The sequence below is a fragment of the Rhopalosiphum padi genome, chromosome 1 (genome assembly GCF_020882245.1).
Source record: "Rhopalosiphum padi isolate XX-2018 chromosome 1, ASM2088224v1, whole genome shotgun sequence".
Lineage (NCBI taxonomy): Eukaryota > Metazoa > Arthropoda > Insecta > Hemiptera > Aphididae > Rhopalosiphum > Rhopalosiphum padi.
Genome location: NC_083597.1, coordinates 79,505,662 through 79,529,538, shown reverse-complemented (window position 1 = coordinate 79,529,538; position 23,877 = coordinate 79,505,662). Strand labels below are relative to the sequence as shown.

At 30.8% G+C, this 23,877-nt stretch overlaps 1 long non-coding RNA gene across 2 annotated transcripts in view; it reads left to right on the top strand.

The window, feature by feature from the left end:
• The window catches only part of LOC132918251 (uncharacterized), a 106,019-nt gene extending 82,587 nt beyond the window's left edge, over window positions 1-23,432 (top strand). For both annotated transcript variants that reach the window (XR_009660433.1, XR_009660432.1), the window contains one exon: window positions 23,007-23,432. This is a non-coding gene — a long non-coding RNA (uncharacterized LOC132918251). The remainder of the gene's footprint in view (window positions 1-23,006) is intronic.
• Window positions 23,433-23,877: the final 445 nt, after the last annotated feature.

Genomic DNA, 23,877 nt, shown 5'->3' with positions numbered 1-23,877 from the left:
CCATTCTATAAACTTTTTGCTGACACACGATATTCAATTATCATTAACGCTATTTGAAAATGCAGAATACTAAAAAAAAAAACAATTATTAGCTGTAAATTAATAAAAAAATGTAATTAATTTGCCATTTCAGTTTATAATCTTAGAAATGATATGTCTTGGTGTAATTTTGTTAAAATAAATGTATTTATATTATAGAAATTAGATTATATTTAAAATGTAAATGTAATATATTTACATACATTAATAATATTATAATAATATACGTATAATAATATATTATTATACAAGATACAACATAAGTTATGAGTTCATCATATTACTGTCTAATGATCGAAAATAATTAATACTAAATAAAATAATGAAGGTAAAATTTAAAATTAAAAAAAAATCATAATTTATCATGCAATACTTATTATAATAAAATATATTAATTAATTAAACGTATACGCTACACGCATATAATCTATTAATTACTATGCCATTATTAATAAACCTTAATACGAACTGCAGAATATTATTATACTTTGTTCAACTAAATAGCAACTACTGTGTTTATTGAACCCTCTGTTGATATTATAATATTCGTCTATGAGTAATTGCATTACACGGCAGTGTGATCGAAAACGCCGTTGAAACACGAGTGTTGCCGCAGGTTGTTATTACATCTATGTAATGACATACAATTATTATATTGCTCTAAATTTAAATTACAAGTTGAAATTGATTAATAAAATACTAGTTTACTGCTAAGAGTGATCACGAGAATATTGCGCAATTACTCGTTTTTATTTGAATGTTACAATATGATCCATCACAGAAAAAAATGTACAATACGTCTTATAAATACGGTTTAGAAAGCCGATAAATTTGTAACCTTAAATTTAACCTAATAAATTAATATAATCAACATTCATATGCATAAATTATTGGCCAATTGTAAAATACTATGAATGATTTGCCAATATTATTTTAATTTTTAATAAATACATTTATTATTTGCTTTATAAAATTATCATACTAAAAATGTTCACTTTGCTTAATTTTCTCGATTGTTTTCTTTATGAAATATAGAACTAATCATTATAATTTACATTTTATAGCATATTTAAGTGTAGTAAAATTCCAATAAGACTAATTCTCTGTTAGCAAAAAGACCAATCTTTTAATATATTTAAATATATTATAAATAAATATTATCAATTTTTGTTTAAAATAATTATATTAATTTACTAAAATACTTATAAGATAAAATACCAACTTCTTTATTTATAATAGCTTAATTTTTAATTCAAAAACTTACTTTATAGGTTTATAATTTTATATTACCAAAAACTAATATTAAATATTTTACATTTTGTTAGGTGGTATATACATATATATATATATAACATTCTTCTGTTAGTCAGTGATCTAATAAAGGAGAACGCTATTTTAAATATAATTTGGTCTTGACTAATATTTCCACAATGATTTTTTAGTTTCAGTGATAGTTATATAATAGGCACCCGTACCTAACTATTTGTATCCACGACATTTTCACTATGATTTAAACATTTGTTGATATAATTCTTGGTCTTTGAGAGTGTACTATATATGGTCACCATTGATTACTGTGCATTTTTGAATCTATTTATATCTCTTTAATCTCTTTCTATAAATTAATAAAAGTCGATCTCTCTTTTTGACTATGACAAATTGACGTCGTCATTTAGTGATTAAACTATATTATGTATCATTATTTTTTAGAGCGGTAACTGCAATTGTTAGTTATCGGTAGATCGCATTCGTTTTACCTGTAACGATTTATCTACGCATAGATCGTTGTTTGTCTGTAAATCATACATCGATCTGGCCTGAGATTAAGATTATTTGTAAAAGTCTGATAAAAATAAAAAGTATTTCAGATGATAAAATTTTCAAAACCACATAAATTGACTAATTGTAACTATAGTTAAATGGATCTTTCTGTATATACATATAAACCACAGTATTGGTAGGTATATTGATGTATATAGATACGTAATAGATCTTAGATATTAATCATTACTGATAAATAACATTTTACTGGTTTTTATAGCGTATATATAAATATATACAGTAATTTCGAAAGCATATTACCTTTATAATATAGTAAGTATACCGACAAAAATTCATTAAAACAAAAAAGGAAGACTTCGTTTACGTGTAATAAATAATAATAATATTTACAGCGGTAAACTCGTAAAAACACATTGTCCAAATCATTGAGTCTAGACCATTTATGTATACAATATTATGTTATGGTGGTAGGTGTATAAAAATCCAAAACGATTTCTATATCGCCTATTATCGTCCGCACTCCTCTAATATACCTACACAAAATACATAATATATATATATGTATGTATCGTAAATACGGTGCGTATAGTTTATACATAAATAGATAGAAATGTGTTATATAGGTATACATAATATAAATATAGCAATTCGCCATTGTGGTGCTAATGCAAGTTATATGTACATATACAGAGTGTTCACCAAACACGCTTATCTCCTTTTTTTAAACAATGTTATTCAAAATCTAATATTTGAAGACCATATTTTCAAATTGTTGAAATTGTTGTACTATTAAAAAAATATAAACTTCTGTTTTTAAGATTAAAACCTCCCTTTTCACTTTAAATTATTTAGTAGATCATTTTTCTGAAAATGTTGACGTATTAAAATCAAAATGCAAACGGGTCGTTTTTGAATTAAACTGTGTGAACTAAAGATAATAGGTTAATCCACGATAATGAGTTTGGAAGATATGAGGGCTAGACTGACATGAAAATGTTAGTAATTAATAATAATCTATCAACATATTTTATAATTTGTAGAAATAATCCGAAAAATAATAAACACTAAATATAGTATCACATATCTTTTATATTTTAGTGAACCCATTTTTTAGGACTGTTCGCATTTAATTTTAGTATAAATATTTTAAAAACTACTCGTGTCATTTTTAAATTAAAATTACATCGAAAATTTCAATAAAATATTCTACTGAATAATTTACAATAAAAAAAGCCATTCTCATTTAAAAAATAATCGTTTGTATCATTAAAGATCACTCATTAAGTAGTACCTACAAAAAATTGCAATAATTTAAAAACTTTGACTCGAGTTTTATAAAAATTCCAAAAATGAGGATTCGAATAAGTTAATTACTAAATGAAAAAACGAGGGTAAGCATGCTTGGAAAATCAGCAAATCATCCTGTACATGCAATTCACTTAAACCTATTTAAGACCCGCATATACCTATATACTGTAGGCACTATATATTTTTATAGGAATATAATATGTATACGAACATAGTACCTATATGTACACCGGTCTATGGTAGACTATGACGTGTGCATGTGCGCGCGCGCGAGTATGTGAACGGATGCGCCAGGGTGATTTGTGCGGAAAGATCGAAATCTAAAGATTAGGCACTCGAAGTAATTAAACTCAATTATACACACCGAATGAAGTGTTCTATTTCTTTCTATTTTTTTTTCCCGTTTTTACATTATAGTTTATTCCCTCGGCCCATTCACGGCACAGCAGCAGTAAGTATGAACAACATATTTATTTTATATACGTGTATGTGTGCGATGAATATCGTGTGCGAACGTAGATCCATTCGATGTTTATGAGACCATGTAGTCTTGGCCGTATACGTATATATATATATGCAATATATGTCGGTTAAGTGTAACCATTAATACGTTACATAGGTGTATATATAATGAGCGTATATGGCTAAAAAATAAAATTACACGTCTTATTGTGTACCACCAAGTAGGTGTTTACCGTCGACGGACGGACGTTCGTTCGGTTGTAAAACAAAAATAATAATTGTTTTAAAACTTCGAACCGTGCCGACTGCGGAGGTCTACACGTCCGGAGATCGAACTCGATTTTTGAACACTAAATATACGTATGCAATATATATTATGTATGTAATACTTATTTATTCATTTTATACGTTATACCATTATCATATTATACATGTATATACTTAATTGTACAAACGCAATTATTTCGGACCTATAAAAACAATATAATTATTATTATTCGCTATTTTTTTTTTCTATTCATATGCGCAGCATTACAGCAATATAATATAATGGACATTATAATACATAGGTATATAGTACTGAACCAGTGCATGAGAGTAAACTCTAATCGAGTTAAAGCTAATTAAAGTTATTTGTATTGATGATTTAACAAAAACAATGTGTACTAACTCGATAGGAAGGTAATTATAATAACTACGGACATAAGTATAACAACGTGTGTAGATTAGTATCCGAAATACTTTAGTATACCGTCTATACCCATCTCTGCGATCATCTAGGTAGTAGTAGGTACTAACTTAAATACAAAATTATTTTAACACAAATCGACTTTTCAACCATTTATAAACAATTTTTACTATGCATATACGCATAAGCATAATATACATAAAAAATAAATATATTTTGATTTTTTTTAATTTCCATCGATTTATAATTTGCGTTGCATAAACGTATACGTCTATCTAAATGCAATATTCAGATGTAATTATATTTAAAATAAATAGATATTTAGATCCAAGAAAAAATACAAAAATTATATTACGATGATAATACATTTCATTGTGTTGACCAAAAATATACGTCATCGTACACAATGGAGTAATCTTTTAAGTTTTTTTTTTACTTTAAAAAGTTTATAATATATTATTATTACAATTATACCTACTCGTAGATACATATGAAGGTATGGAGTAAAGTTTTGAAAGTTGTTACAGCAACCATGAAAATTGGCTGCGATGTAGATCGATTTGGAAATTATTTTCGTAATACCTATATAATCAGGAAACTAATTTTATATTTTCGAAATTGCGGTCCTATGTCTATATATACGTAGCTAATCGCAATAGCAAACGAGTTCGTTAACCATTGTGATAATGCTGTTTTATAAATTGTACATTGTACACGATTTTTTCAGCAGTAGAAAATTTAATAACAATAACATATACCGCGATTTAAAGGTACCTACTTCGAATTGGTACTTACCCGTATATAGGTACATTATAGTTTTAAAATGTTTTCCGACAATACCACATAGGTATAATATATTTTATACTGTTGTAGTGTAAGTTCTAAGTGTGTTGTACCATATGCCTGTACTCAATATAATATAATGTGCACCTATGAGGTTGAAAAAATCCCATCAAACGTGGCTTTCAATTTCATATAGGAACTTTATACCGTTCGTAAATACAACAAAATACTTTTATTCGAGCTAGGTATATGCAATTTATTTTATATTATTACCTATTGTTAATAGACGATTAAATGAATTTTTTGTACACCAAAACATCGCCTATTTGAACGCCGTTAGATGTAGAACATTATATATTATTATAAAACGATGGTCAATCGATTAAATTGATGCATTTGGGTTATGTATATTAATAATATTATAACCGTAATAACTACTATAGTTAATAAGCGATGTTATATAAACTACAAGCGAATATAATTATTGTCAAATCAATAGACCAAACGTCATCGCCAGCTATATCTATACAACAATCAAAAAACAAATGCATGTACAACCAATTGTGTTTATATCCAATGACAGTATTAACAGTTTATTATTACCTATAATACATCGCACTAGTACCACCTGCAGGTGTATTATACGATTCTATAAATAATCTATACCTATATGAAATGATTATAATAAAGTGCGTATAGGTATATATGGGTATATTATAGGTACGAATAAGGTATACATTTAATTTTTTTAATTATCTGACGATTGTCTATAATATTAAGTATAGGGAACCCAATTAAGCCATATGCGTATAATTAACATAATACACACACATGCGCAAGATCTATACAGAAACAACAATATATATATATAAGAGACGCGTATCGATAAGTGTTTGACCATGCGAAAATGCTGCATAATTAATAAGTAGCGTGTAATGTATAATAGTATATGTATATATTGTATAATATTAGGAGTGAACCCAAAATTTTAAACGTATACTTTATTGTAGCAACAGATAATTATTGAATCTTATAATGAAATCAATTCAAGGTCGAAATTCACTTTGTGTATATGTGTGTATGTGTGTGTGTGTGTGTGTTAATATTATAAATTATAATATATAATGTTTTGATGTACATACCCATTATATTAGTGCTGCGGAAAACCCAAGAAACTAAACTCACTACATAGACACGTCCAAAATGCATTTATAATATATCCAGGTATACTATATGGTAATAAATATCATATTTGTATGTTTTATTGTGTACCTATAATGCATATATTACGTTCAATTATTTAAAACCATCGGACCTGCAGAACAACGGATGAACGACTGTGAACATAAAAAAAAAAAAAAATCATAAAAATAAAAGTCTAATGGGTATTAATTATTTGCCCTTGACTATAATATCATACTATTTAATACAATATGTAAACTAACCCATTATAACTCTCAAAAATATTATTAATACACGCATACACATTACAATATTATAGTCGCGGTGTATATTATAGGTATGGGTTACTCGCAGTACCCACACGCGTATATAATAGCCAATACCTGTATAAAAACTAAAATGATGGGTTGTTTTTAATACGTCGCATTTACCAGCTGTTTATTTTTTTATAACATATAATAATATTATATTATGATCTGTAATAAATTTAATTATCCGCGTATACGCTGAAACCTATAATATGTATACCTATAGGGTTTTCGCGTTCCGTTTTCCTCAAAAGGCTTAAACCCGACTGTCGGGTCGTACGTGTCAATACAATATTACGGCCGCAGATGTAGAATCTGATGCGAAAAACTTGCGTTATGTCGCTGGGGAAAACCCAAACCCCCAGGCGAATACGTATACCTATTTCCATATTATAACGGCAGTTGATTAAAACGATACATATTATAATAATATATAATATGCTGTATGCATGTAATATATAAGTTATAATAAGCTCGCATTTATCGTTAAAATATTGTGTATGTGTGTGTGTTTGTGGTTTTTTTTTTTTAAGTATTATACAAAATTAATTATAATTTAGTATTTACATAATATTTACAATAGTAGATAGCTACACATACCCACAGGCTACAACCGTTTTTTTACGACCAGTGCAGATACCTGTGCGCAATAAAGTTGTTAATTTTGTTAATTAATAATTTATTTAGAGTAGTTTACATAATAAAACTATTGTTTCACGTTATGGAACAGCGAAGCTCTTATAAATTATGTATATTAAAAGCAAGAAAATTCCAATCGAATCTGAATGTAAAACATACGTCCTATAGGATAAGGAAAAAAATCTAAAACTACGACACGGTATATACGAAGACGGAAAATGTCAAAGAACAAAATACTCGGGACAAGAATTATAAATATTCTATATATTTATACAGATACACAATATGGTCGTCGATTTTGATTGACCGCGATGTGGTCTCCCGTACGAAACAGCAAATATTATACAGATGACGTGCCGTCTACATATAGGTACTATTACCTACGTTGCACGCGCGATTAATATTATATATTTTAGTAGCCAAGTATTTTATGATGTATACGAATAACAATGACGAAATGAGATTTTCGTGTACAACATCCCGTAAAACTTATATTAACACATCCGAATAATGATCGACAAAGTTATTCGGAAAAGATGTGTTATTATACATAAGGAAACTCGGTTGATATTAGGTATATATATAAAAGCCATGCCTATATATGCCTACATATATAAAGACTAGACCCCCGGCGGCCATATAAACCGCCCGGACGTCCGGTCGGCTACATAATTATTATTATTTAAACCATACTCACACAGACACACACATCACGGTTACTTCGACTCGTCCCGCGCGACATCATACTTTACACCTTAGAAAATAATATATAGATAGATATATTTAGAGATAGAGATAGAGAGATAGATAGATAGAGAGAAACACAGCCGCCGCAGACGATAAATTTCCAGTCTGACGGATATCTCACACGCACACACGTATACACACACGTGTATATGTAATATTCTAATTTGCCCGTCCGATTACGACTTTTCCGGTTCGTTACAAATCGTACGCGGTGTACATCGTACTATATATATAATAATCCGCGCGAGTGCAATTATACGGTTCAAAATTGCGCACCACTATATACGCGTCATCCCTTCCCCCCGCGCGCCAATGTGCTATATCTGCAATCCGCATATATATATAAATATATATACACATATACATATATAGGTGCATTTATATTTCACATAGACACGCTCACACACAAAAGCGTCGCATGTCCCTCCCTATATATTATAATATACAAATCCACACCAATTCTCCTCAAAATATGGTGGGAGGGTCGTCGCTTCTGCAATCACTATATATAGTTCAATTCCATTAATAACCGACTACGATTGTATATTTAGTGACTATAATATGTGTATAATGTATATATATATACCTAACACGCGCTGAGGATACGATATATACATAGGTAGGTATATTTGGTATCGGTACATTTACGTAGATGTATATTTTGATGTATTGGACGCCACACAGATCTAAGACCGTGCGTAATGACTTGGAAACGTAAACGCATGTGGGTCGGAGAGAAAAACCGAAAGACGTCAATACGAGGTCGTATAAATATATAGGCATGTGTGTGTGTGGGAGAGAGAGAGAGAGAGAGAGAGTACTCGTGTGAGGAGAGGGAAAGAGCGTGGTCCGTGGAGTGGGCCCCCCTCGGGCGGATCGATAACGGGTGGACCGCAATTTTGAAAAGACTTGGATAGTGGCGGGTGGGGGACAGCGCGGGTCACGTTCAATTTTTTTTTTTTTTTTTTTTAATCAAATATTATAGAAACCCGTCCGACCGTCTTTGGGTTTTTATTTCACGGAGAAAAAAATCGTTAAGTTCCATTGTTCCATTATTTATATATATAATATATAAAGCCTCTACGGTTGTGAAGAGTGGCGAGAAAAATTTCCGCACACACTTTTATTGCGCACCTGTTTATTAACAATTGGATTCACGCGCGGCGGCAGCAGTCGGTGTTTTTTTTTACATTTTGTGTCATTGTATATATTTATATATACTATATATGTATAAATTATAAGCTGTTAATTTTATATTATTCGTGTGCGTAGGTATATATATATATATCATAGCTCCTCTGCCAATATGAATCTCTAAACATATAGGTACTATTGTACATGGGCCAGCCATATATATAACGAATAATAAATTACGATATATCGATGCGGTGTACATATATGTATATAATATAGGTATTCTATAATAATTATATTTCTCTCGATTCAGTATTATATATAGGCAACAATAATAAATATATACGAATATTACTGTGTAGATAAACAGGTTGAATAATGAATGGTATATAACGCGTGCAAGAAATCGATTTCAGTCCACGCCAAATGCGTATATATACATATATATATATACGTGTATACCTATATATATATATATGACGTTCGTCGCTTGAAATTATCGTATCTGCAGCCTCAATTAATATTCGGTAAGATTTTACGAAGTGAATTATGGTCCCATAAATAAATTATACAATCAGCCCATCCGTTGTAGGTGATTTCTATACATGTATATATATATATTATATAATATACACCATGCACTGTGCGCAACGTTCAATAATAATAATATTGTGATTATATTATACATATATTATATATATTAATGATAGTAAAATAGTCGATGAATTATTGTTTCGTCTGGCAGAAACTAACGCGAAGTTTATATATTTATTTCGAAAACGTTTTTATGGACGTGTTTTTTATACGTTTATAAAATATCTATTTTACATAAAAGTTATAAAAATTATTAGAAATTCGAGAAAAAACATCATAGCTTTATTCGATGCGTATTGTTTCAAATCGGTAGATGTATATGTGATATACATATGTATATATTAACATAAGCAGAGTATTTCAAAATGGAAATTATTGTTTAAAACAGAAAAAAGTAAATATACCTATATATACTATATTATATAGTAATATAATCCCCTGCAGATCGTTGGCGTATGTAGTTTTCTGCAATAAATCATGAGACTATTAATAATTCAGCGCGAAACTCGATTTGCGTGTAGAGCGGAGGAAAACTATTTAAATTTTAAAGTTGAACTCATATCAATATAAAAGGATATATATATATATTTAGGTATATTATACACAATATACATTTTAGAATAACGAGCTATTTTGTGTTCATTTCTCATAGACCGCGCTGTATTGATATTTTTTTCGCGCAATGTAGGTATCTATATATAGATATATAAAAATGCCTGCTTACCTATTGATTTTATCTACCTCTTCAACCCACCTCCTATATAGATTTTGTTTACATCGCTGAAAAAATATGTTCTACAGCGTACCTATATGTACATCGTTTAACATTGAGTGATTTAGTTTTGACGGCATAAATATATATAAAATGTTTATAGTGTTATTACGGTTATTCATTAAAACTTATTCGAAAACTATTACGAACATTTAATTTATACATTAACGCGGTATGGGTGCATATATATATATATATACAAATAATACTTTCAGTATAACATTAAGATCAATTAAATCTTTAAGAAAAAATTATTATTATATAATATATATAAAGTCAATAATTACACAATTAAAAATGTGAATTTCACGCAATTGTTTTCATCATTTTTGTTTTTAAATGTTCTATATATTATATTGTACACGCAACAATAATATAAATATCATGGCCTTTATTATTTTATTAATATTACTGCAGCATGATACGAGAATCCTGATGTCATGTATATGTTTACTCGGTCACTCAGCAGATATTAAATAAACGCGCATAATTAAAACTAAAAGTACAAAACTTTTTTTTGATGAAGAGTATAATAATACAATATATATACAAGGACGCGCAGATAATACATTATTATAGGTATATATTAACTCATTGCGTAGTGATAATACATATATATATATTATTGTATATATAATCATCATTCAAGCTATATATCGTGGCCGAGGACTATTAATTTATATCATGCGATTCAGCAGCGGTTTAAAACGTTAAAAACGTCGCCATTTTCGTTAATATTTTATTTTTAAAATATATATTTTATATTACCTATATATATATATATATATATATATATATATATAAATATATATATATTATTGTGCTGAACTGTTCAGTAAAATCTAATTAACTATACATAATACTTACATCGTAACGCGTATAATAATGGATGTCTATATATACTCCAGTATGGCAGTATATTCATACATATATATAACTATTTATACATGACTATAGGTCTATAGATACATAATGATTTGACAGAAATCCAAAATATTAAATGTTTATTCGTTAGCTCGCGACGTCCACGTCTCGGTCACAACGAGCTGAATGTACATAATGATCTAAATTAAGTTTTCGCGTAAAAAATATACATAATATAATATTATTATATATTTTTTTCCTAGTGCCTAAGACGAGTTTCGACAGTTCATTGGTGACGCGTTTGCGCGCGCATGTTTTAAATATATAACAAAATGTTGGCATTTAAAAAGTATAGTTTTTAGAAATATTTTCTCGGGCCATTTGACATTGTTCCAACTCGAAAACACGACCGAAATGCGTATAGCTTTTATGATTATTGTTATTGACCTTTTATACCTACCTATATGTGTATGTATAGTTTACGCGTTCTATTTGTGTTCACCTATACATGTTATATACCTATTATACTATACATTTGACTATGTGAGTATTAGTCTACTTTCTGTAGCCATAATATGTCATCTTCATCATAATATATTGTGAATAATAAGCTTTCAAAATTTCAAAATAGGAAATAACATAAGTCAGCGTTTTTCAAACCATTATTATAAGTCCCGGCTCACGACTAAGATCGTAAATAGGTACCTAAAACCAATGATTATTATTCTAGAACTTCCATCAACCCATTTTTCTTATCTGAGTTTTTTCGACTCTATAATACAACGAATCTCGATAGTTTTACATTTTGATCTCTGTGCTGGACAATTTAGGAAGTACTACGTTGCAAGCTTCATAATAAACAATTTTTTTACCACAGCCACAATCCTCACCACAGCTTTACTACAGTTGTATCTATCTAAGTATATATTACTTACATCTGTACACATTATAGTTTACTATGTGCAGCCTATAGGTATAATATAACCTATATTATACAATTTATAATAAATATAATATTAAATTTTCAAGGTGCTATATAGTGTGTATAGTGACGTACTTATGTATCATATTATGAAGGAGGACTGCAAAAGTGAAGTATAAAGCTAATACACCTATATATATATGTGTGTATTGCGTATTTGATATAATATAATATTCAATATTCGCATTGTAAAACGTTATTGTTTTATTATTTATATTATACAATCACACGGCCTTATTTAATATATATATATATATATAACTTATATACACATAATATATAAATACTTATGCCAATATATATATATATACTATTAAATGTATATACCTATGCATAATTATGTACACGTGATTGACAGGCGTGAAATGCTATTATTAGATTTTGTTATACATAAAAACGTTATTACCTATACGTATTATATATATATATCAATATCATATACTAATATAAGTTTACATGAGCATATTGTTATATTATATACTTATGTACATATATTATATACCTGCCTACCGATACAGGATGCAATGCAAAGGTGGAGGTTATGGGAAAAAGTAATAAAATATAATGCTTTTGTTGCGGAAAGAGATTAAACGAATCGGAAAACACGAGTCGAAAAATATCCGTGTAAAAATTAATAAAATGAAAGAGAAAAAAAATATTAAATAAATATGCAGCTCGTGCGTGCGCGTGTTCACGTATATATCTATAACACACCACGGGGCGACACGTATTAGTCGCCGCATTAGCTATTATAATTTTATGACTTTGATATAATGATAATAACAGATATTATATAACAACGTATTTATAATATATACTAGGTAAAATAATATATATATATATATACATAAGGATCTGCTAAACTTGACTTACACTGAACACGGTACTGTATAGTAGTACCTATCACCTATATATAGCTTTATACTGCAGACTTCGGTGAAATAGCGCCTAAAAAATATTATTATACATTATTATCTATACCCCCGGAATCTCTAAATGAATATTTAATCGAATAATTGTCAGCCAGAAAACGTCATCTCATGTTTAACTTCTATATAACACGGAAGAACCGAACTAGAGAATACGAGTGTATAGTTAATATATTATTCAATATAAATTACGTTTTTTTTTTCGTTCAGTTGAAATAATCTGCACGGTCGCCCGTTTTCAAAACCTATAGATTTATTGTTAATATATTCTTCGTTTTAAATTATAATCGTGTATAAAATATAATTTTTAAAAATAAACCTAAGTAGAAATAAAAAGCCAATACAGTAAAACAACACTATAAATTTAATAATACATAATAGCTGCTGTCCGAAAAACACGGAAACAATATAATTGTACGTCGATAAAATAATGGTAACGTACAATAATAACGTTAATAATATATAACACGATTACAACACCATCATCAGAGCGTCTAGCGGGCGGCGGCGTCGGCGAGTTAACCGCCGAGCAGCACATGTGCGGCGGCGGCGGCGGTGGGCGCGTCGCGCGTACATATTATATTATATTATAGCGATGTGTATTATTGGAAAACCGTCGATACGGAATACAATAATTTATCCGTTACCCTCCGCCGCGCCGGAATACACGAAAATACAATATAAAAGCGTCGGCGGCGCGCGCGCGGCTCCGCGGCTGCCCTCCCCTCGCACGCACGCCGCCGGCGTCGATCGAACGGTTATCGGCGGCGTATAGAAGAACGACGACGACGTTCCGCCCGCAGCCGCCGCCGCCGATACTCGCGGCTATTGGCGGCGGGTGGCCTCCGATGACACGCTCACGCACACGTACACACCGATTCCGATCAATCGGTCTGCGGCGGCGGCGGCGGCGTCGGTAGTGTTCTGCGCGCGGCGCATGACGACGCTTTTTTTCCCCACCACCGTCCTCCGCTCCGCCGCGGCTACCGACGACGACCAATACCTCCGCCGCCGCCGCCACCGCCACCGCAGCCGCCGCAGACACACTATATAATACAACACTACCGCACCGGCGGCGGCGATCAGGTACGAACGTAAAATGTGAACGTCGCGTGTGTGTGTGTGCTTGTGTGCGTGTGGCCGCTCCCCGCCGCCGCCGCGCCGCCGTGCGCTCATCGATATCGGCAGCGGCCGACGCGCCCAACGGGTTTCCGATCGCTCCACCCACGTACCGATTTTCCCTCGTGTTCGAACGGCACACCACACCCCGTTTTATCGGCCCAAACTCCTCCTCGATATTATATATTGTCCTATATATTATTATTATTATTATTGTTATTATTCGTGTCGCGTGCGCTGTTGTGGCGAGATGACCCTCCTCCCCCCCGCCGAACCGCGATGCGTAGTCCATGGCCGTCATCGTATTGAATATAAAAATCTCATGATATACCGACCTTTCTCCGATTAGTTTTTGTTTCCTCCGTAATACACCCGTTCTCTTGCGATACAACTGCATTATATACTATTATATGGAATATAAGAATACGCACGTGGCACATCGCAAACGCGGCGACCGGAAATGCGACTATAAAAATATATACCTATTATATAGATGAGATCAGCTGATGTCATACGTAGAAAAAACCGATTTCAGATATTATCGTAGTTGTATACGGCGCATACAATAGGTACATCGTCGAATATAATGTTATACATAACAAAAATAAAACATGTCCGTTGTGAACGAGTCCTCTGCACATAATGAGACGATGAACATTATTGGTTTATTATATGTTTATATTACAACACACGATATTATGAGGTTTAACTATATATATATATATATACTTGAAATATCCAATCGACGAGACTGTTTATGTTGGGCACTTCTATCAGGTTAGGCTGTTCTTTGTTGAGTAATGTCAATAATATTTCACAATCGCAACTGATCCAACCAATACAATATGCAGATATACTCGTATTATCGCATTTGTTGTAGATAAGGCCGCAATATCGTTATTTTCGTTCATTTTATTATACTATTGTTTCCATATGGTTTATACGGTGTATCTATTTTTAATAATTTAATTGGCTAAATCTTCATAGGTATTTAAACGTGTTTTTATATAGATATTGACTTTTTGTTTTATTTTGTTATCAGTAGTGTATTGACAGATGACATCATAATGAAATTCACCCATCATCTCATATTAATACGTAGATACCTATACCTACTATAATCCAATACAAATATAGACGACTTGATTTGTACTTGAGTAGATACATGTTTCGATGTTAGAAATTAATTTGAATGTATAGGTATAATATATGTGCGTGTATAGTATAGGTAAACCTAAGTAAACTATTGTAATTCGCATGCATTTACTTTTACCTATATACATAGGTATACGATATGTATATACGTATAGGTATATGATATCTGTTTTCGTAATCAATCGCATACGTATTTATTCAGTAGTATGAATATTATATTATATAATCTAACTACCTATATAATCAGCATACACCAGTGTGATATACAAATAACAATAATGTTTTGCAATCTCTCGTGCGGTGGTGGCGCACATTTTACTGTTCAATTTGAATATTTACCGATGTGGCTCATTAATAATTCGTTATTTCAATTCCGCTTCTCCTTCGCACCGCCCCACTCCTCAGTATAATATATTTAATATGTAACGATATAGATGTATTATGGGTACGTTATACCACAAATATTTATTACCAACTATAAATCTATTCAATAGGTAGATACCTATACTAATCTATATATTTTAAAATTGTGTAGATACAATAATATACATATAGTATAGGTGAACAATAGGCGCCTAGCTATTTATACTATATTTATAACCTATTATTACCTATATCTCGTGCTTACTTTTATATGTATATAAACGTCCGTGCATAGATATCTACAATTTTTAAATGTCAACCTTGAATCGCGACACTGATCAATATTAATGTAATATGTCTATATATGTAATTCGACATTACAAAATTATTTTTAAATATATATTCATATAATTAAACTAAAATTACTATACACATAAAGATTTTGGTAAGACCATTATAAATAATAGTAATAGAATGTCATTGATGTTTGTGGACACGACACTATATAGTTATATATAATGCATATAGATAAATATCTATAAATAATATACCTATAAAGTATGTAGGTATACAATGTACATATATTATATTATATATAATAAAAAAAAAGGTTATAATTTTATTGATTACAGTAAAAAATTATAACAATCTAAACCTTGCTGCACAGTGCACATATATATTATATTACTATATAAACCCGAATCACCTTGAACGAACCTATATATAATAATGCCTTAAAATTACTGCGATAATCATAATTTTTTTTTAAATATAATATAATTATTATATATCTATATTACCTATACATAATATACTGCAATTTGTAAACACAATACGACTTCTTGAGGGACAAATAATATAATAAAAAAATGGGTCCCACAGGACTTTTGACTTTAATATACACAAGACAGTTTTCACTGAGCCCATGTGTGTATAGTCTGTCTAGATGATATTTACATCATATATGTTGTATATTATAGTAATATACACATCATAATACAAACCCATCTTTAATAAATCATATTTTTTGGCCGTCCGTGTAAAAAGTTTTCCATTTTTAAATACTCGAACGACCTGGAAAATAATGTTATACGTTCATGGCCAATGATTTTTTTTCGAAAGAAAGAACCTTCGGTTGCCTAATCACCTAGCACGTCGTTATATTATGTGGTTTAATTCTAAAAAAAGAGAACATTCCTACCAAACGTATGCGGTACTAACGCTGTCACGCGCTTATTAATAAGTGCCCAAACTGTGACGGGTTATGGACGGAGTCATATGTTACAGGTATACAATATTATGTTGTATAATACACGGCGACAACAAACAAATGACTTTTTGTGACTTAAATTGTTAACGTGAAAAATTAACAACAAATAAGTATGCAATAAGTGTTATTATACTTATATAAATTGTAATATTGATTTTTATCGAGAAAAATTGTATCATAATATACTTATCATATATTATACAATCATATTTATGTCTATAAATAATAGCAGGTATCTATATATTATAGCTGAATAAAACTTTTATGTACCTATACTTATAAGTTATAATAGAATAATATACGTATAATGATGTTATATTATATAGATAGATACTAATCAATTTGCAAATAAGATAACCATCATTAAATTTAATAGTCGGTATCTACATTTATAAAAAAAGTATAAATATATATAATTTATTTATTACATAAAATCTAAGTATATTTTAGATCATAATTTGTACTTTGTATTTTTTTAATATAACCAATAATTATAAACTATAATGTATTATATATGTTTAAAAATACATACTTTTACAGTTTTACCTACATAAAATAAGTCACTAAAATAATATTATATTATTACTTTAAGCTTTACATGCACAACATTATTATATCATGTATGAAAAAATGTAAAACTAATATAGAAAGTACATCTGTCTGTTCCATGACAAGGATATAACTATACATATACATATATATTAAACAGATATGTGCTGTATAGTTGCTGAGTTATGTAGATTCAAAGTACCTCATAAAGACATTACATACAAATATTCAAACAACGATTCTGCTGCATGATCATGCTTTATTTAAATATTTATCATTAAGCTATCTAACTATCATAAAGTTCAAAAGACGTGTTTTAGTATTTTTTTTTCCTACATATAATACGTATATACCTACTTTTCTAGCCACAATGTATAAAAATCGACCTGTTTTATAAACATAGCTATGATGACAGCGGTATTCGTACAGCATTTCAAAACTTTAAATTGGCGTTGAAAATGTGTTTAAAATAAACAAATTAAAAAAAAAAAAACAATCAATAATTAAACAACATAAAATTATATTATTATAAAAAAGAAATTAAATTATCCACCGGAACTGGTATTATGCATTATATAAACGGCGAAAAATCATGCAATGCGACGCTATCTGTAAAACAGTAATTTGGAACGATCAAGCATATACATAAGTAGAATGTAGATAATAAGTATAAATACAGTGTGGACGCGTAATATCGTATAGTAGTTATACCTATTATTAGTAATATTTTACCAATAAATCAATCATAATAAATATAACCGTGTAATGGAATATTAATTATATAAACCACATTAATAATAAACGTACCTGTGCGTTTATTATTTTACAGGTACGTACTTGACACATTCGTGAAGCCAAACGTTACGAGGTCCACCAACAACCGTCCACATCGTATTATACCATATTATATATTATATTATACTTCCTCGCAATAATAATCATCAAGTTATATCGTTTGATATATGTATAAACACAGAAACAGAGAGGCGCTTACCGCGAGTATATAATATGCGATAATATATACGCGTATGATAAGCACTCAAAAGTCATTCTGACTTTCACTATGTCCGTTGCAGAAAGCTTTTGACGTGTTTACCTATCTATACACTGTTGAATAGGAGTAGCTATATATCGTATGTGTGTGTACATGTACGACATCAAATTATATAACAGAATTGAGCACTGAGCTTTAGAGGCGATAAACTTATATACAATATATATAATATATATGTTATAGATCCTGCCACACACACACACATATAATATATATATTATTATCCGCAGCAGCGATAGGCGGCGGATGAAGCAGTTTCCCCGCCCGCGTCTATATATAATATATTGTCACTCGCGTCGTTATTGCCGTTACTGCTCCAGCCGCTCCGTGGGGCGTGCGGAACTTTTTTCACCGTGCGCGAACATAAAATATGTATTCCACGCCGCACACGCTCACCCACACACCCACACACATGGGCGGGTGCACGCTTACATACATACACTCTGGTCGCTCGGGGTTATATGTGTATATATATGTACGCGCGCTCGTGTACAAACAGCACACATGACGCGAACCGTACCCCATCAACCAACCCCCCGGTGATGGGTGTAGGGGGGATGTGGGTTGACGGGTTTGGCTCGTGGAATGGTGGGTTTTGGCCGTCGTGGGGGGTATAGCGGCGGCGATCCGACAGGGCGCGCGGCGAGCGACCAGAAAGAACGGCGCGGGCGGACGGAAAAACCCGGGCCATCCTATTATCGGCATTTCGCCGTGTATACGTTTCGTCCCGCGCGCGCAAACTTTCCGTTCGATCGTCGCCACCCCCACGCCGCGACCGCCCGACACCGTTTTTTCGTAACCCCCCCACACCGGCCACCGGTCGCGGTGTGCGCGTCGCCGCGCGGGGGGGGGACGGTTGCCAACGCCCTCCACGGCACCACCGACCCCGTGGCCGTCGCGTGTGGGTGGCAAAAGACACGGAAAAGGGGTACCACCGGTCGTAGGGGGGGGCCGGCGAGAGAGATATTTTTTCCCGGCTTATTCTCCGCACCGCAAAACGGGATGACCCGATAACGGCGGTGGCGGCGTCGTAGTCCTCGTCGTCGTCGTCGTCGTCGTCGTCGTCGTCGCCGCCGCCGCCGTCGTAGTGTAGTCGTTCGATTTTTAACCAGCCACCCGACGCGCCTCCCGAACAACCCCACCGCCACCGTCCCCCCGGCCCATACTTACACGACCAACTCTCCGCCACCACTGACTAATCGTTCCTCTGCAGGCTGCCACCGACGCTATGCAGTATATAAGCGCGCGCGCACACACACACATGCGGTGACGGCCTCCGAAAAACGCTCAGTTTGTTCTCTGCCAAATATGTGATGTTTAATATTTATACCATATTATATTATCGTACACGATATAATATTATTGTTTTCGAAAATATAATATTATTTAGTACCCGACCATTATATTTTATGTTTTAGGTGACATGACGTCGTTATATTATACTGACACGTCGTGGTGTGCATCATCTACAATATTGTACATAATTATAATTTATTCCTATGCGCGAAGCGTATATACTGCTGCAGAAGTGACACGTTATACAAAACGATAAGTGAATGCTCTGAATCGCGAAAAAATATTAAAGACTGCCGATTCGGACGAAGCCATAAGCTTCTATATACTATTGAACGTTTTCGAGATCACAGTTTTATTTTTTAAAACGATCTAATTGTTACAACGGTACGACAAGAATTCCACGCCAATCGACGGGCTCCTCAAATATTTAAAAATATTTTATATTTGAGTAGTATTTAGGTACCTGCAATGTGGTTTTTTTACCGTATATATTATCGCATGGGTATAATAGGTGATAAACATTTATATTATATACAATAATATACGGCATATTGTGTTTTAAAAATTGTTTTGCAAGTTATCTAAAAAATATTATTTGATTAATCGTACATATATAATAACTGCACAAATAGAGATTCCAGTTCAATCTGATATACCTATACATTATAATTTATATATGAATAAAATTCATCAATTTTTAAGATAGGTTTATCGCTATTTTGAATTAGGTATATATGCAACAATAATTTCATTAAAACACATATAAGTATTAATAGTAGAACACAAAAAACAATATTTTATTTGTTTTAAAATTATTATTATATATAATAATACTTATATATAACAAATAACTAGACGATTATTCGTCACTATGTCAAAACCATGTAAATAATTAAAATAGTAAAAAAAAACTTTATTAGTTATTTTCATTTAAATCGTTTTGATGTATTATATATTATAACGAATTGTAAAGCATATTTAAAACGTTGCTATAGTAATATATTATATATACTTATAACTTAATAGTACATTAGTACACCTGCAGCACCTCACATTATAACAAAACACCGATAATTACAAAATAACTAGATTATAACTTTTTTTAAATAATTTATAATTTAAATCAAAATGTAATTAAACGTGTCATACGTGATGCAATGGGAATCATCAGAATATATTAAATATTCCAATAACTTTCACGCGAAAACCTCCAAAGTGTTTAATTTTATAATCTCGCAAAACACAGAAAGTTTTATTAACTAATTATTATATTCTGGACAAATGTATATCCTAAACATTAATAAAATGACAATTTAATTACATAAGTTTTTTACAACTAAAAGTTCACCGTTTTATTTATTTATATTTTTAGTCCATTATTTATTCATACTTTTTTTTGCGCAAAATCTATACACTCAAGTGATACTTATTTAATTCAACTAATATTTAATTATGTTAAAGTTCATTATAATTTTAAAAAATAGTCTTTTCTCGTGTTTTTTATTGCACGAGTAAAACTTTATTTATATTTTATGGACACGACACGCTTATATATATATATGTGTGTATGTATAAACGAGTATATGTATAACTGTATAAGTAAACTTACCTTATTTTATTATATTGTTAATAGAAAAAAAAAGTTTTTTCTTGTTTAAGTCCAGCTTTAACACCTAATATTGTCGGTAAAACATTGAGAAAGTGTCACAATTATATATAAATGACATTTTTACTTTTATTTCATCTACACAGTTCGTCTATGGTTATTGTTCAAACTTAGTAAAGCTCATTTTAGCATCCGGAAATACAACGAGGTGATCACACTGAATGAACCGCAACACAAAACATTTTTAATAATGTTCATCGTTTTGCGTTACACTTTCTCCTCCTAAATACCCAACTACCAATAGATATAGGTACCTTACCGATTCCTTATAGAACTAATTCGTCCTTCAAGTAGTTTTGTGTGCATTATAATATAATCATCGTAATATAATAATAATTGCAGGTATATGACCTGTGTCACGGCCTACAAGGGCAAGCAAATGAACAAAAACTAGTTTGGATAACTGCAACACATATTAATAAAACTGTTTATTGGAATAGATTGTCAATTTTTGAATAGAAGTGTAGGTATACAATTTTAAAGTAAAATTTAAAACATAGAAAAACTTGTTTTTTGAATTATTCTTTTTGACCGAACGAAGAATGGTGAACTGCTACCATATTTATTTTATTAAGCTAATAGGCCAACTACAGCAATTATTGATATCTCATATAATGCATATATTAAATATACATAATGTAATATAATATTGCCTCAGTAAAACGTGAGATAATACATAATGACACGGATATTATATATATATATGTACACGCATCTTTGCTAATCGTCATTTCAACCTTTAACGATTATGATATTTACGCGCGATACGTATATTATTATTTGTTATCAATGTGTCTATAACGGATGTATAATATTAATACTCAACACACTATCAATTAGGTACAGAATATCATATTCTGTGGACGATAATAAATAACTATTCGCCATATCATATGTTACGTACCTATATGTAATTAGTAATCTGCAGTTGAGAAAATTTATTGAAATATTAACAAAAATTGAAGACACATTAAATTATAATAACATAATATATGTATATATTATAACTGAAACGGTTTGGTAACAGAAACTTTATATTTATGCATAGGACGTGTAGCTGCGGTGAATTTGACAATTATTGCTCATTTTAAATTTTATTTAATATAACTCTGTTACATCACGATCATGAATATTGAATATGCATTAATACTGCTGCTGCAGTCTTGTGGTATAAGAAAATTGAAAACACCAGACAATTCCTTATTCCCAACACTATTACTATTCATCCGCGTAGGTAGCTATATATATATTGGTATTATATAGGTTATCTCATTTCCTATACAAATATACTTATTTAATATTAATACTATTAATTTAATAGGTGTGTATGTTCCTCCAATAAATGGATCGTATCCAATCGAATAGTTGTACACAAAACAGTATTAAATAATGAACAAACGAGTGCTGTGGTGGCGTATCATCTGTGTAGATCATTGATGCCCAACCCGTCGCACACCAAGGCCTCAGAAGTGGACCGCGGCCAATTATTAAGTTCAAACAAAATACATGAAAAATACAATTATATCCAAGATATTAAAATTTAATTTTTTTCCTATTATTTGTAATTTATTGCTTTTTTATAAGTATTATTAGTGGCCTACATTAATGCAACATTTTATTCACAATAGTATAGATTTTTAAAATATACCTTTTATACCCATGTTTGATTATGATAAAATTATTATTTTGATTTTGTATCACGCTCGAGACTATTCAACGTTCCTATAATACGTATTATACAGTGCCAAATCAGTCCTACAGATGTAAAATTTATATTAATAATATATAAGTATGCCTAATAAAACATATCAAAAACCATATTGTACGTGTTATTTTAATATACCTAAATCACAACTTTAAAAGTTAGGATATATTATATCTGCAGGTGTTGATCTGACAGAAATTTCCAAACTGAAATACAATACACATATAGTGTTGAATAAGTATTATGCTGCAAACGATCAGTATATTATAGACTGATTGGATATGATAAACGATAATATAATATATAATTATTGAGGTTATTAATATTTTACATTATAAATGTGCAGCAGTGTCATCTGTTATTGCTCCGTGTAGGTATTAAAATATGCATACAGCTAGTAATTAAGAGTTTTCAAACTTAGTGAATTATATTTATTATACTATAATATATGAGGTATAATATGCATTGTGATTAATGAAATAATATG